Source organism: Podarcis raffonei, chromosome 11 (assembly GCF_027172205.1).
Source record: "Podarcis raffonei isolate rPodRaf1 chromosome 11, rPodRaf1.pri, whole genome shotgun sequence".
Lineage (NCBI taxonomy): Eukaryota > Metazoa > Chordata > Lepidosauria > Squamata > Lacertidae > Podarcis > Podarcis raffonei.
The window spans coordinates 35,972,025-35,988,178 of record NC_070612.1 but is presented as its reverse complement, the minus strand read 5'-3'; the positions used below and the strand labels follow the sequence as shown (position 1 = coordinate 35,988,178).

At 40.6% G+C, this 16,154-nt stretch overlaps 1 long non-coding RNA gene across 1 annotated transcript; it reads right to left on the bottom strand.

The window, feature by feature from the left end:
- Positions 1-8,769: 8,769 nt before the first annotated feature.
- LOC128423489 (uncharacterized) lies at positions 8,770-15,946 on the bottom strand. The gene is made up of 3 exons (XR_008332769.1): positions 14,592-15,946; positions 13,306-13,387; positions 8,770-9,224 (listed from the first exon to the last, which is right to left on the bottom strand). It is a non-coding gene; the product is annotated as an uncharacterized LOC128423489 (long non-coding RNA).
- Between the last annotated feature and the right edge of the window lie 208 nt (positions 15,947-16,154).

Sequence of the window (16,154 nt, the reverse complement as noted above, 5' to 3'; positions counted from 1 at the left end):
GTGTACAGTAATATGAAAACCATTTAAAGCAATACACAACCATAATTAAAATGACTGGCTATTCGTTTAAATGATTACATAGGCCCGTTGGCATGAAAAATTATTCTACGGATGCCTAAGAGTCAGAAGCGAGATTCCTCCAATCTCTGTTGGAAGAATTTTCCACGGCAATGAGACTGGTGACATTAAATGCCCGAGTTCACAACAAGGGCAGGTAAAATAACAGCAGGCTGTCTTCCACAGTTGGTGCTACACTAAAACTCTGATTAGGCAGGTAGGTAAGTCTGTATTTCACAATGTTTGTACCAAGTGAGCTTCCACGGGGAGAGCATTTAACAGACGGGGAGCCGCTACAGTAAAGGTCCTTTCTCACATCACCACATAATGCGCATCAGAGACAGTGGGACGCAGAGAATAACCTTGTCCAAATATCATAAGGCTATTTGGGGAGAGATACTGCTCAGTATTGATTCAACTTTAATCTGGCAGTGATTTATCCAATGTAAATCACAGCAAGGTTATATGTCTTTTTTTTTTTTTTTTATAAATTTTTTTATTGCTTTTTTCCAGAATCTAAATCCATCATCAATAACACAACAAAAGCGGTTTTACAGAAAGAAAAAGAAATTAAACAAGAAAAAATTCATTTTTCGAAGTCTTTTTTTTTTTTTTCATCATCCACTGGACTTCCCCATCTCCTCCATCCCTGCATTCTTTATAATAAATATAAACAGCAAATTAATACCTTGTTTCCTGTGTTTTTGTATTTTCATCTAATTATTCACTCTGAAATTAAAACTTTTCTCAATCATTAACTTTGTTTCTATCAACTCCGAATTTCAATACTGAAGCATATTTACCTCAAACCTTAGCAAATTTTTAACATTCATATATCTTATAATGTTTTTGTAAATAGTCCTTAAATTTTTTCCAATCCTCTTCCGCAGCCTCTTCTCCCAGGTCTCGGATTCTGCCAGTCATTTCGGCTAGTTGCATATAGTCCATCAGTTGTGTGTGCCATTCTTCCAGTGTGGGTAGCTCCTGTGCCTTCCAGTATTTAGCTATGAGAATTCTTGCTGCAGTCGTTGCATATAGAAAGAAGGTTCTGTCTTTCTTAGGTATCCTCTGGCCCACAATGCCCAAGAGGAAGGCCTCTGGTTTCTTCTGAAAGGTATACTTAAATACCTTTTTCAACTCGTTATAAATCATTTCCCAGAAGGCCTTCACCCTCGGGCATGTCCACCAGAGGTGGTAAAAAGTTCCTTCAGCCTCCTTACATTTCCAACATTTATTATCAGACAAATGGTATATCTTTGCAAGTTTGACTGGGGTCATGTACCACCTGTACATCATTTTCATAATATTTTCCTTTAAGGCACTACATGCCGTAAATTTCATACCGGTGGTCCATAACCTTTCCCAGTCCTCAAACATAATGTTGTATCCAATATCTTGTGCCCATTTTATCATGGCTGATTTGACTGTCTCATCTTGAGTATTCCATTTAAGCAGCAAGTTGTACATTCTTGAAAGCACTTTCGTCTTAGGTTCAAGTAATTCTAGTTCTAATTTTGATTTTTCCACCTGGAAACCAATTTTTTTATCTTTTTTAAAGATCTCTAAAATTTGGGCATAGTGAAACCAGTCTCGCACCTTCCCTTTCAATTTTTCAAAGCTCTGCAACCTCCAAGTGTCGCCCACTCTTTCTATTATTTCACAGTATTTTGCCCAGCCACCCCCCATATTAAGTATTTTTGTGGCTTTAGCCTCCATCGGTGATAACCACCTCGGAGTCTTGTTTTCAAATAAGTCCTTGTATTTAGTCCAGACAGAAAACAGAGATTTCCTTACAATATGGTTTTTAAACAACTTATGAGACTTTACCTTGTCGTACCACAAATATGCATGCCACCCAAAAGCATTGTTGAACCCTTCCAGATCTAGGACATCAGTGTTTTCTAGCAAAAACCAATCTTTCAGCCAGCAGAGGGATGCAGCTTCATAATACAACCTTAAGTCCGGCAGGGCAAAACCCCCTCTTTCCTTTGCATCTGTTAATATTTTAAATTTTATTCGGGGCTTTTTGCCCTGCCAGACAAACTTCATAATGTCCCTCTGCCACTTTCCAAAACATTCCACTCTGTCCACGATCTGTAGGGTCTGGAACAGAAACAGCATTTTTGGCAATACATTCATCTTTACTGCTACAATTCTTCCCAACAAGGAAAGTTTCAATCTTGACCAGATTTCTAGATCCTTTTTAATTTCAGACCAACATTTTTCATAATTATCTTTAAACAGATTCAAATTTTTCCCAGTCAAGTTGACCCCCAGGTATTTCACTTTATTAACAACGTTTAGTTCTGTTTCCTTCTGAAACCCATCTATTTCTAAAGGTGTCAAGTTTTTTGCCAAAACCTTAGTTTTTTGTTTGTTTAACTTGAATCCCGCCACCCGACCAAACTCAGAAATTAATTCCAATACTCTTTTTGTGCTGGACACCGGCTCCTGTAATGTCAAAACCAAGTCATCTGCAAAGGCCTTCAGTTTATATTGTTTTCCTCCGACCTGTATTCCTTCCACCTGCTGATCCTTCCTGATCAAATTTAGCAAAACCTCAAGGACAGAAATAAATAGCAAGGGTGATAGGGGGCACCCCTGTCGTGTTCCTTTTTCAATTTTAAACTCTTCTGTCACCACATTGTTTACTATCAATTTAGCCTTTTGTTCTGAATATATTGCATCTATGCCATTTTGGAACGCCCTTCCCACTCCCATCCCTTCCAAATTCTTCTTCATAAATTTCCAAGATATATTGTCAAAGGCCTTCTCCGCGTCTATAAATATCAAAACTGCTTTTGTATTCAAATTTGTCTGTAGAAGTTCCAGAACGTCAACAATGTTCCTAGTATTATCTGACAAATGCCTGCCAGGGAGAAAGCCTGCTTGGTCTTTATGAATAACTCCATTTAAGACTTTTTTCAATCTATTTGCCAAAATGTCAGCAAAAATCTTGTAATCCACGTTTAGGAGTGAGATGGGACGATAGTTCTTAAGTTGAGTCTTTTCAGATTCCAATTTTGGTATCAAAGTGATGAATGCCTCTTTCCACGATTCTGGTGCCCCCTTCCCTTCCATAATTTGATTACATACCTCCATCAATGGCTGAGTCAGGTATTCCTTCAATATCTTATAGTATTTGGAGGTAAGTCCATCTGGGCCCGGGGATTTGCCTAGTTGCATGTTCTGAATGGCATTTTCGATTTCCTGTTGGGTTATTTTATAATTCAGGTCAGTTTGTTTGTCTTGTGTTAGTTTTTGTAGGCCATAGCTTTTTAAAAATTTATTTATTTCAGTCTCCACTTGGGGTCCTTGGGAAAACAATTTTTTAAAATATCTCTGGAAACACTTTCTAATTTCCTCTGGTTTCTGAATACATTCTCCTTCAACCTCTAGATTGGTAACAAAGTTCAGTTTTTGTCTCTTTTTCAGCTGCCATGATAGCAGCTTCCCACATTTATTTGCCGATTCAAATGATCTTTGTTTCATCTGTTTGATTTTCCATTCAACTTCTTGATTTATCAGTTTTGCATATTGTGCTTGATGGAATTTTATTTCTCTCAAAACTTCTTTTGATTTTGGATTTAGTCTCAACTTTTTCTCTCCGTCTTTTATCCTTTCCAAGATCTTGTCCTTTTTACCGTTCCAGAGTTTTTTCTTAATAGAATTCTGCACAGCAAGGTTATATGTCTATTTATATGTCTTCTAATTGCTTTAATGGAACTGGAAGATTTTTAAGTCCTTTTGTACAGGGCAGGCTCAAGACATTTTGCTGCCTGAGGCAAAGGACAAGATGGCACCCTCCCCCAAGGCACATACAGAAGCCAGCTGGACTGGTAGCTGAATCTTAGTCCAATATTGGTGAAAGTACAGTATCTACCACTGTGCTTGAAGGCAGCAGGCTAGTGTAGAGGGTACAGGGCAAACCACATGTCACTCACAGCTCTGGCCCCTCCCTGCACCTCAGCATCTGCTGCCTAAGGCAGCTGCCTTACTCTGCCTCATTGCAGAGCTGGTCTTGCTTTTGTAGTTTTTATATTAATGTAGTTGTAAATACTAAAACAGAGGGGTTTTTTAAAAATAAAAAGCAGCACTGTCATTTTGTGGGAGGGTGTGTGTGTTAACCAGAATTCCAAGAGACACGGTGGGTGTTAAGGGGATTACAAAAAGTGTCAATATAAGGTCTTTTGTCTCCTTATGAAGAGCTTTAATATCCTGAAATTTCTGCATGCCAAATAAAATAAAGGAAATACTCAGGAAAAAGTAATGGCTAACAATAACAGTAGTGATGATACACATTTTTCCTAATTTGTATTAATCCCTTTTTAGCTACAAAAGGACACGAACTACTAGGTCATTCAAAGTAGTTCTTTCCCATCTTCAGAATATGTTTCTTCTGTAGCTTTAGTCAGCTGTTTTTGGCCCTGATCCATCATGAGTGAATGCAGTGGGGCTTTTACTCGATGACCTTTGCATTTACAAAGAAATGTCATGATTGCACAGTATTGCATTGTACCGTTGACAGAACATATAATATACAACATAATGAAAATTGTAAAAGTGATTTTTTAAAAATGGTTTGGGTGGCTTTATTTTAAGACGACGTCATCCCATTACACTGGCCATTTTATATACAGTTTAACTGTCTGCCTAAGGGTGGGGGAAGCACCAGTAAAAAGCCCTTTAATTTTTTTATACCATAGCAGTCAGATTTAGTCTGAAAACTGCCAAACTAAGGGACACACCTCTGCCATTGACAGAACTCAGCCATAGTCCTAGTGTTGGTGTATTACTCTGGCAGCCCTTTTCCCTTCTTGTCCCCGTAAGATTAAAAGTGGCCAAATAAGGGCTTTTATTCCCACCTTAGTGTGTGAGGATTGGATGGGATGGGGGCAATCCCATCTACTTAATCAGCATCCGATGGGCTTCTGAAGGCTGCACAAACCCTGGTCCTTGCCTTGGTTATCAACAGCTTTTCCCCACTTGGGTGCTGGGAATTGTAGTCTAAAACATCTGAAGAGCCCCAGGTGGGGGAGCCTCCTTTAAAGCCAAGAATGTTTCCTCTTAGAGGATGGCTCTGTGACAGGACGCTGCTGTGAACTTGCAGTGGTGCAAGCTGCTCATTTTCCTTGCTGGAGATTTCACAGATTGTTGGGATCAGGCTGTTAGCCGCAATAGGACTCTTTTCCAATGATGGGAAAATGAAATGAATAACTAGCAGGGCAAGAGAAGTGAGCTAAGCACGTTGTTATGAGCTGGGCTTCGTCATCACCACTCTCACGAGCTATTGTGGAAATGGAAGTTCTCTCAGCTTTCTTCAAAAGGCAGTTTATAAATCCCAGCCTGTGCCATTTAAATGTTTCTGCTTCCTCTTACAGAAATTTCCCAGGATGAAACCATGAGAAAATTGTAAAGGCATATGAAGGAAATTCTTTTAAACACAAGAGCGTCATACACAGGGCCCTGCTCACAGCAAATCAGCCAAAGATTTGCCCAGCCACCGATAGTAATCATTTTTGCTGGAAAGGAAGTGCATTCCGATGAAATCAATGATATTTGCTTCTGAGTCAAAGGCTCACAGCCACTGATGAGCTGTGCTCCTCTATGCTGAGTGCCCACATCTCAGATTCAGAAGGCTATTGAGTTCCGCCTAGCTGTACGGACAAACGAGGCATTGGCTCTAAACCAGTGATGGCCAAACGTGGCCCTCTAGCTGTTTTGGGACTACAATTCCCATCATCCTTGTTTTGGGATTACAACTCCCATCATCCCTGACCACTGGTCCTGTTAGCTAGGGATGATGGGAGTTGCAGTCCCAAAATAGCTAGAGGGCCAAGTTTGGCCATCACTGCTCTAAACTAAGATCCACACAAAATTACACACCCACAACTTTTACATCAATCCTGGCCCAACTGCACTGCCTGCCAATTAGTCAGGACCAATTTAATTTAGGACCAATTAAAAGTGCTGGTTTTGACCTATAAAGACTTAAACAGCTCAGGACCAGAATACCTCAAGGACCACCTCTTCCCATATAAACCATCCTGGACTCTGTGTTCATCATCTGAGGCCCTTCTTCGTGTGCCTCCTCATGAGGTCCGGAGGGTGGCAACACGAGAACGGGCTTTCCCTGTAGTGGCTCCCTGTTTGTGGAATGCTCTCCCCAGAGAGGTTTGCCTGGTGCCTTCATTATATATTTTTAGGTGCCAGGCGATAAGGTTCTTCTGCAACCAGACCTTGGGTTGATTAATATTCTACAAATTTTTAAATGTGTCAGTGGGAAGGGGGGCGGCGAATATTGTTTTGCTGTTTTGTTTTACTTATTTACTTTTATTTTATTCTGTGAACTTGAACTGCCCTTATGATGAAGGGCGGTATATAAATCTTATAAATAATACTAATAATTCTCATGGAGCCTTTCTTTCTTCAGCAGGTACAGGTATGCAAGCTAGGCACTGCCCTGTCCTTGCACAAATCAAATTTGGTTTAGGGAATGTTGTATATAAGATCTCCAAGCACTACTGTCCTAATAAATTTATGCATCAGCTCACCTGGATAAGACTTTTAGGAAGAAATCCTAAGTGTGGAAAGCTAGTGCAATCTATGACATCTTGAATTAAGCTGGTGTTAAATATGCCAGATCCAAACCCTTCAAGACTGGGGCTACTGCTGCTCATGATCCGTTTGCAGTGTTAAGCCCCCCCCTCAAATGTGGAAGCATTCTAAAGTTTTCACTTATTATTTTGAATTCTCCTTATTTCAGCCTATTTTCTCACCCCCCACTCTTCAATTCACATTTACTCTTCCTAATATATATATTTTGTTGCTTCTTTCTGCTCTTCTTTACCACCCCTCCCTCAGAAATGCAGCGTGAGATCAAAGGGGAGAAAACCAGCAATACAAATTAAAGATTTGATGGGACTTGAGTGTAACTAATAAAAATGCTTTTTGCATTAGCCACAGTTGCTAACAGTGTTTAATGGCTGGCAATCTTCAGCTTCTATTACTAGAATAAGAGGGGTGACGGTATAAGTGGGCACGGTGGGTACAGCAATTAGTGTGGAACTCTTTTTTTGTCAGACCCCTATTTAACATGTATATTCCCGGTGTTTTTGCACATATTGTATTTTTTCATGCTAAACTTTGTGTAAAAATTAACAGCGTCGCTTATTTGAGATGCAAATTACTCAGTTTTTGTGTGCTTAATTCAGTGGTATCACATTTCACTTGCAATAAACTGAAAGATGAGTACAAACTTGTATATAGTGAGCAGACACACATTATTGCTATTGTGAGAAGTTTTTTTGCCGTTTGACTTAGGTTCAAGCAAGATAAGCAAGCTGTCTTGTGCTCTCACAAAATCTACCCACCTCGCCACTTCTGTTGCATCCACTGATGGAATCCTCTTGTTCCATGAAGATTTCTGAATATTATAAATACTATATGGACTTTCATTTGTAGCCTATGGACCACTTTAAAATAGCTTTCTGGGTGGATGACTTGATGAGTGTTTTCATGCCTGTTCAAAGAAGTGAAATTCATTGTGGTAGGTGCTGTATGATTTTAATTTGTTGATCATCCTTTGGTGTGATATCACTAGGGATAGTGTTATCACAGGAGAAACCTTCACAGTCTTTCCTCTTTGTTCAGTTTAATCATGGCCCTGTTCTTTGCCACCTGTTCTTTGTCACCTTCTATTTTCTCTAGACAGCCTCATATAATCCTGTCACTCTCAGTACCACTTATATGGTGAAAACTTTCAACTTTTCATGTCATGTCTGCACAGACTTCCACACATGTGTTCAGTCAACTGACATTTGTATGTAGGCATCTCATTGACTTCTCAAATGTGACATGTTCTGCTCAGTTTTCTTCCTAAGCCTTCTTCCCTCATTTGAGCCTTTTGTCTCCGTCACCCATCCTGATGACTGGACATGAAGCCTTGGCATTAGCATTGATTCCGCCCTCTATTTTGTACGCCGTGTTTAACTTGTCACCAAGTCACGCTACTTGGTGGTAACCTTACCACTCTTTTTATCTCTCTTTCCCTTGGCTAAAACTCTGGTTCATGCTGTGGTTGACACTCACGTTGATGACTTTAACTTTTCTCTTTTGCCTGCCCATTGTTATTCTTCAGTCCTCTCAACTTTATCCAGAACTCTGCTATCAAAATAATCCACATCTCTCTATAATGCAGAACAAGTGATGCTCCTCAACTATGGGCCCTTGTGGTTTCATTGCCTTTGGCCATTTCATTTTTTCCCCATGAGGAGAACTGCAGAGCAAGAGGGAGCAGGAGAGAACATTGGTCACCATTAGTCTCCTCCCAGAAGATTATGGGATGGGGCTAGCTCTTGTGTCAATTCTGCACAAATGCTTTCAACTTTTCTTTAAAGCTCTCCGTGGCCTTTTCTTGTTTATCTCTGTGCTATAGCCCTTCCCATGATCTTTAGTCTTCCAACTGTACCACCTAGTTAGAGATGCCATTTTGTTTTCCGCAACACAAAAATATCCAGAAACATAGGACCCAACTCCTAGGGGTTGAGGGGTCTTTGCCCCCCCTAAAATATTTGCAGGGGTACAATGCCCCAGTTGATGGGCATTGCCATTCAAATGGTGTGTGTACACTGCACCATGTGATCAATTATGCAGGATGGGACTTACCTGGGGCCCCCAAATATTTTATTCAAGTTGGCACCCCATCCAGAAAACTTGCCTTACTCCTGATTGATCCTCCCAAGTCTGTATGTGGCTGTTTTAATGAACTAGACTCCTAATCTGCATGGTATATGTTATACTTTCCAACAGTTCATTAATTCTCAGACACCATGTCAGGTTGTTTTGGAGTACCTTCTACTTGCTTTATCCCTACTTCAGTAGGAGGCTGGTGTTTTAGCAGTTTCAGCATACACGTTATCTATTTGTTTCCTTATCTGACAAGCAGGGTAGGAATGTAGACCCCCCCCCCCCGGTAGACACGCCTTGGTTTCACCTTTTCTTTAAAAACTGGATGAAGTGTGAGGCAGGATGCCTAACTTATCTTCTTCATTTTGGGAGACATCCAAAATGTCATGCTGGCAGAGGCTGATTGGAGTTGTGGTCCAAAAGATCTAGAGAGCACCAGGTTGGGGAAGAGGGTTGGTTCACAGCCACTGTGTTTCCCTCTGTCAGGGAAGAGAGAAATGCAGTGACAAGAGAGAATGAAGATCAGCATCAGAAACAAGAGGGGAGCAAAGATCAGCTTGGGGAAAAAGAGGAGTGAAGATCAGCATTGGAAAGAAAGGGGGAGCAAGGATCAACATTGTGATGTGTGTGTGTGTGTAAGGATCCTCAAAAAAGCACCCTTAACAAACCACAATGGGCAGGGGGGCACCCCTGCCAATTTCAAATTCGCCTCTGCTGCCAAAACGTCTGGGACCAGCCCTGACATTAGCCAAAACTGCATACAAAAATGTGTTTCTTAGAAGAAATTTGTGCAATTTATTTTTTATTTTTGCAAATTGGTTCAGAAACCTGAAAAAAAGAGAAACAGAGACGACAAAAACTTACAGTTCCTTCTACCCCTAATTACAAACAATTGAGACAGAAAACAAGAGGCTTCTTCAAGTAGAACCTCTGCAGGCATCCCTGTTAAGTTGGCCTGGGAATGGACTTCAGGATGTTGCCTTCAGGTTGTAAATTTATTATGCAGTGTGTGTATTTCCTGCATGTTCGGACACGTAGCTTGGCTCTTGCCAGTTAACTGAAACAATCATCTAACTATATAGTATATTAGTTAAAGTTTGACCAATTGAGTTCCCATGGTTTCCTTCTCCCCACTGAATGCATTTGTGTGCAGTGGAAAGGAACTGCTAAGTGGAATGCATCCAGGATATTTGGCCTACGGGTGCCTTATTGCAGGCATCAGGATGTTAGTCTAATGCATACCTATGCAAAACTTCTAAAGACACCCTTGTTCTTGTAAAGCCTATAAAGCACGACAAATTAAAAGAATTCATTTGTGGTTTGACAAATAACCCTATATTTTCCCGTTCTGTTCACACAGTTTGTAGAGAAAAAGCAAAGATGGGCAGAAAGAGAAGACAAAACTTTCTCAGTTCAACAGTAACCCCTTTTTCACCAGTGTGTAAGTGCAATAAAAAGTTTTAAAAGGTGTCAGGGGACTGTAGTGTTTAAAACCAGGAGAATCTGGCAAAGAATCTTGCCTGTAATGAATTATTAAGCAACTTTGTGTGTACTGCGTGTTGGTCCTGATGCAGTTCCTTAGTTTTGAGGGATTTATTTGTCATGCATAAAAACTGGTTCTTGGGTTAGCTTTGTAGAGTTCCTCTGTAGGATGTGCTAGGGGTTCATAAAAGTAATTTGGGTTATTTGGTGATTTGATTTGGCAACACTCCAGTTAATGCTGTGCCACCAAAACAAAAGGGGAAAAAAATCAAAGAGAGATTAGCCATAGCAAGAGTGTGACTGACTAAAAAGCAGATGCACAAACTTTTTGTGTGTGTTTCTGGGCAAATGCATATTGTGCATGCCAAGAGTGCAAACGGGTTGAAAAGACTCCTGGGTCCTTTATTGCATTTTACTCTGAAGTCCCTGCTTACAAGTTCTTTTTGGTTCACAGACACATCATTGAAAAGAAAGTTACTAATGGCATCACTTTAATAAATTTTGACCAGCCCTATTACATTTTAACTTATTTGATGTCTTTCCGTCTGGGGATCTGGTTAATCAGTGGCTGTAGGCTCAATGTTCAGAGGTGGTTTCATCCTCTCTATTCCTAATGTTCAGGACTGTGGCTGCTTTGTCGCTTAGGTAGCCAAAACAGAACCACCCATGCAGAAGAGAGAGGAATCAACTAGAGTCCCAAAGTTTTGCAGAAGTACAAACATAGCCCAATGAGTACCGAGTCTGCTAAGCTGCCACAGAATGTTGACTGACAGTTAAGAGGGGGGATGGGAAACTGGGTGGCAGAGGGATTGGGACAGAATATCATGAAAGGGGAACACTCTATACCAGGCATCCCCAAACTCGGCCCTCCAGATGTTTTTGGGACTACAACTCCCATCATCCCTAGCTAACAGGACCAGTGGTCAGGGATGATGGGAGTTGTAGTCCCAAAACATCTGGAGGGCCGAGTTTGGGGATACTTGCTCTACACTATGATGTTTCCACACCATAGATTAAAAGCACATCGCTTCTCCCAAGGAATCCTGGAGATTGTAGTTTGTTAAGGGTGCTGGGACAGTATTGCTGTGAGAAGTAAACTACAATTCTCTGGATTCTTTGGGAGAAGCCATGTGCTTTAATGTATGGTGTGGACATGAATTTTGCTGCAGGTCTGAGGATACCAGCTACTATGGAGGAAGCTGCGTTCTTGCGTTGCGTGAGGGTCCCCCCAAAGCCTCATTCTGTAGACTGCTGGGAACAGGATATTGGATGGGTTGACCCTTGGTCTACTGCAGCAGGCCCCTTCTCAGGATCTTAATTTATATTAAAAGGTTTGCTTTCTCATTCATCTGATGTAGCAATTCCTTGCCAGCTTATCATGAGTAGGTAGTCTATTACAAAGTTTGGAACATGGAACGAGGGGGAAGGCCAAAAAAGATCCAGTGAACAATTCATGTAGGGTTTAGGCTTAAAAGTATGTTTTAAAGGGCAAGTTTCACATCTTGAAATTCTTGTGAAGGAACTTTCTGCCATAGAGTTAGACCACGACTTCTTGGAAAGGATTCCCATTTATCACGTCTCAAATGAAAGCATTCCTTGGACACAAATGTCTTTTTCTTCTTTTGTCTAATCACCGAAGGGCAAAGTGAGAAGGAAATGTCAAAACTGAGGAACAGTGGTGCATAGAGAGCACTCACTCTAGAGCTCAACCAGCTTTTGTGAGGGCCTGGGCGATTTGTCAAATGGTTGTGGCATAAGTCAAGCCCTGAGGTTGAAAGGTCTTGACCTAAGGAGTGCTAGAATCAGACAGTAAAAGCAAGAAGCCTGCTAGAAGTTTCAGCTGTAGTGGAGAGGAACAATGATGGGTGCTGGACACAACAAAAGCTCATCTGCATAATTCAGGTAAGTAATTTTATTGAAACTGACAAGGATGTGACAGGCTGAGAAAGAGAAGAGAGCATGCTCTCACTGGGAACCTTTAAAGCTCTTCAGTTAGGTATGTGAAAATAAGTGACAGCTAATCTCTCTACTAAAAAACCTGTAAACAATGCCATTTTACACAGGGCTCACCTATGACCTTTATATAGATCAGCCCATCTATGGCTTGGCCAGGCCTGGCTACAGGACCCATCAAGCACAATAATGTGACTATAGATTATGCTGTAAGCTGTACTTTTCATATTTTATCTCAACATACTTTGTTTTTTTAATCGCTCTTCACCTTTGGCAGTTATGTCGGAGAGTTTGTTGCTCATATTGGTGTTGAGAATGCTGACTCTGAAGAGTTCTTGCTTCAACCAAATATGAAGTTATTTTCATGCAAAAGGACCATTCTACAGTTTCAGCTTGCATGGTGTCATCCTGGAACTATAAACCCTCAGGACTATAGGTCATAAGGCAGCAAGTCTCTGCTTTAAGACTTGTATAGTTATTGGTATTACTAAAGCTATTAAACTCCTTCATTAATTTCCCTGTGCCGAGCCTTTTAAAAAATCTTATTCCTGCTACAAGTATTCTTTAAGAGTGAAACACACTACATTTCAAACAATGCAGATTTCAAAGATATCCCTGTTCTAGTTCACTTATTTATTACATTAAAAACAAACAAACCAGTGGCTTTTAATGAAAAGGCAATATAGACATACCAAGGTTGACAGGAATGTTGTCTTGACACAAGTGGAATTTTCTCAAGCAATTTATGAGGGGAAAGTGTTTATATGAAAAACATTTATTTGCAGAGGAAGAGCAGCAAATATGGAACCAACCACTTTTCAATCTGAGGTCTGATTCATACCACCCCACCTGGCTCTATGCATGTGATGAATTCAGAGTGAATTTTATAGGTGGGTGTATGTTGGCCACTGTGAGAACAGGATGTTGGATGGATGAGTAACTGGCCTAATCCAGAAGGCCTATTCTTATGTTCAAGGCAAAGTGGTCATCTGATTGTTCTGCCTCACATCTAAATCCATTCTCAATGTGCAAAAATGTGAGCAATCCCACCCCAACCTGAAAACACTCACACGCACAAATTGTTTTGCAACACAGCAAACCATAAAACACTGTGAAGTTACTCACCCTGATGCAACTGTAGGGACAGCTGTAGAAGCAGGAACATAGGAAGCTATTTCCCCATCTAGCCTAGTATTGTATATTCTGACTGGTAACAACAACAGCAGTAATAACAATTATTTCATTTATAAATCACTTCTCATGAAGCACCTCAAAGTGATTGACATATAAAAGTTACTCATATATAAACAGTTTAAAAAACTGCATATAAAAACAATAAAAACATATATAAATAGGAAAGCACTTTAAACTCTCCTGGGTCACAGATAGGGCTTTCATGTCATCCTTTTTAATTGAAAATGGCAGGGATTGAACCTAGGCCTTTTGTATTATGTGCACTGTCACTTTTAAATGTTCCTATTATTAAATGTTCCTCTTATGTTTTAATTATTGTTAAGTCCCCAACTTCTTTCTTCCATAATGAAACCACAGCCTCAAACCTGCTTAGCTTCAGCAAGGTGGCTCCATCATGTGCCCCCAAACCATATATGAGGTCAAGCAGCAGAGTCAGTTACTGATGCAAGCCACTCAGTGTGAGCTTCATGGCCGATTGGGGATTTGAACCTAGGTCATCTCAGTCCTAGTCCAATACTCTACTGAACTGGCTCTCAAGACTCGACACTTCTGTGGTGCAGGTAATTTCTGTTGCTGTGTCCAACATTCTGCACCAAGTGATAGGAAACGTACTATAAATATGGCATAAAGGTTTTGTTTTGGGGGTGGAAATTGCTGAAATACCAGACAGCACCATTTGACTGGGGTTGCAGAGAGAGAGAAGCCCCCAATAATATTTTCTCACACCCAAGTCTCAAAACCCCCATGGCATTCCAGGGCTGGAAATACACAGTCAATCAGCTTTATTTCCAAAGGGCATGGAGCGCATGCACTTTTTGACCCAGCTGCAGAGCCTTCCACCTAACAGGAAGTAGCTCAGAGTTCTGGCACCATCCAGTGTTGATCACAGTATTATAAGCAGTCAGATGCATAATTCACAAGGCTTAATGAATATTCCAATTCATGACAGCCAACTGGCTCCATAGGTCACACCTCCCAGTCTCATATAAATAAAGAATGAGATACTGGAAAGCATACCAGCTGAACCCAACTGAGTGCCAAAAACATGCATATTAATGAGGCACAATAAAAGATATACTTGACTCAGGAAGTAGTGCTTGTATTGTTTTCAGCTGCAGAGAGAGAGAGAGAGAGAGAGAGAGAGAGAGAGAGAGAGAGAGAATTGAATTGTAGCCCCAAAGAACAAGAAAAGAAGAAGGAAAGAAAAAGAAACTCACCACAAAGTACGAAATCAAGGTTTATTTGTGATATTCTTACTCCAGGTTTCATCAGGTTGATAACCTCTTCAATCACTCTCCATTGCAACACTGAAACCTTCTGGAAAAATCAGCACCCTCTGCTCCCATATTCCTGTGCAAGCCCCCACTTGGTAACTAAGGAGAGGAAGTAGCTCAACAGCGCTGTTCTTTTATGTGTGCTGTTTAGACCTTGGAACAGGATGAATGATAGTTTAGATGAATGCATCTGTGCCATTTTTCTTGGCCCCAAGACTATGTTTCCTCACTACCATGACATCTGAACAGAAGGAGAAAACATCCCCCTTTTGTGGCAAGCTAATTTAATTTGTACCTTCCACCTAGGGGTAAATATGTTTGTCTGTCTGTCTAAGCTCTCTTTGCCTACTTTCTTTTCTCACGGGAAACCCTGCTGGGTTGAAGGCAGGATATTGCTTAGCGCTCTAACTTTATTTTAAGGTAATTTAATTTTAAGCAGACTTACACCCACTCCAGTATGAAGCAACTCCAGAAGGTCTCTTGGGATAAGCCTTAATGACTTTTGCATGTCTCTTGTGCCATAGACTTCAAGGCTTTTGTCGTTTGGAAGGTGTTTGTCTGTTGAAAGAAATAGTTTAAAAGAAGGTCCCTTTGGAAATATCCGACCTATAAGATGTGCGTTTCTCCCACCCCACATGCCAACAAAATCCCAAAGCTTTGCATATTGATCACCCAGCATTAGAAACCATTGACCTTTGCTCTTAGTTTATCTGGTGCATTATTTGTTCTTTGACCTTGTTTTGTCTGAAAATTCAAGTCAGGAGATTTTAAACCAACACTCAACGTATTTGTTTACTGCCAAATATTGAGGTGGGCTGTGACATGGACAATTCCAAATTCACCAAGACCATCTGAATTTGACAGCATTTTAGAATCAGCAAACAAGGTAAACACTTGGAGCATTTTCGCTCAGTGCAGAATAGTCCCTCTAAGCTAGTTAGGAATTCGACTGAGTGAGAAAATGAATCCTAAATCCACATTACATGGTGATTCTAACCCATTTTGCTTATGCCTACACAACACCATAAATTGTTCCTGAAGAAAATACTTTAACATCAGGCAATCAGATTTTAATGAAAATGAAACGTACAGATATGAAACAAGAGGTATGGATCTTGTGGGCAGACCAGATTCTGAACTTTCTTACCCCTGCTGGCTATTCTGGTAGGTGGGTAGGAATCCCTGCCTAGGAATCTGGAGTGTTGAAGGACTATCTGTTTGTGTTTTTTTTGGTACAAAAGTGATCATATGATTTCAACTTTAGAGAAACTAAAGTGATAGTTTAGGATGGGAAGAATAAAGATCAAGGGCAACAGGAGGGGCAAGTAGCTCTTGTGTGCTTACAGGATTATGTGATTTGGCCCCTTATATTGAGTCCCTGAACAAAATGTATGCTGCAGCCCAAGACTTCCAGCTGCTGGGCCATTCCCAGACAGTGGCACAGAAACATAGCAAGCTCCTTCTATTGAGTATGACCATTGGTTAATCTAACTCAGTTTGTTGACA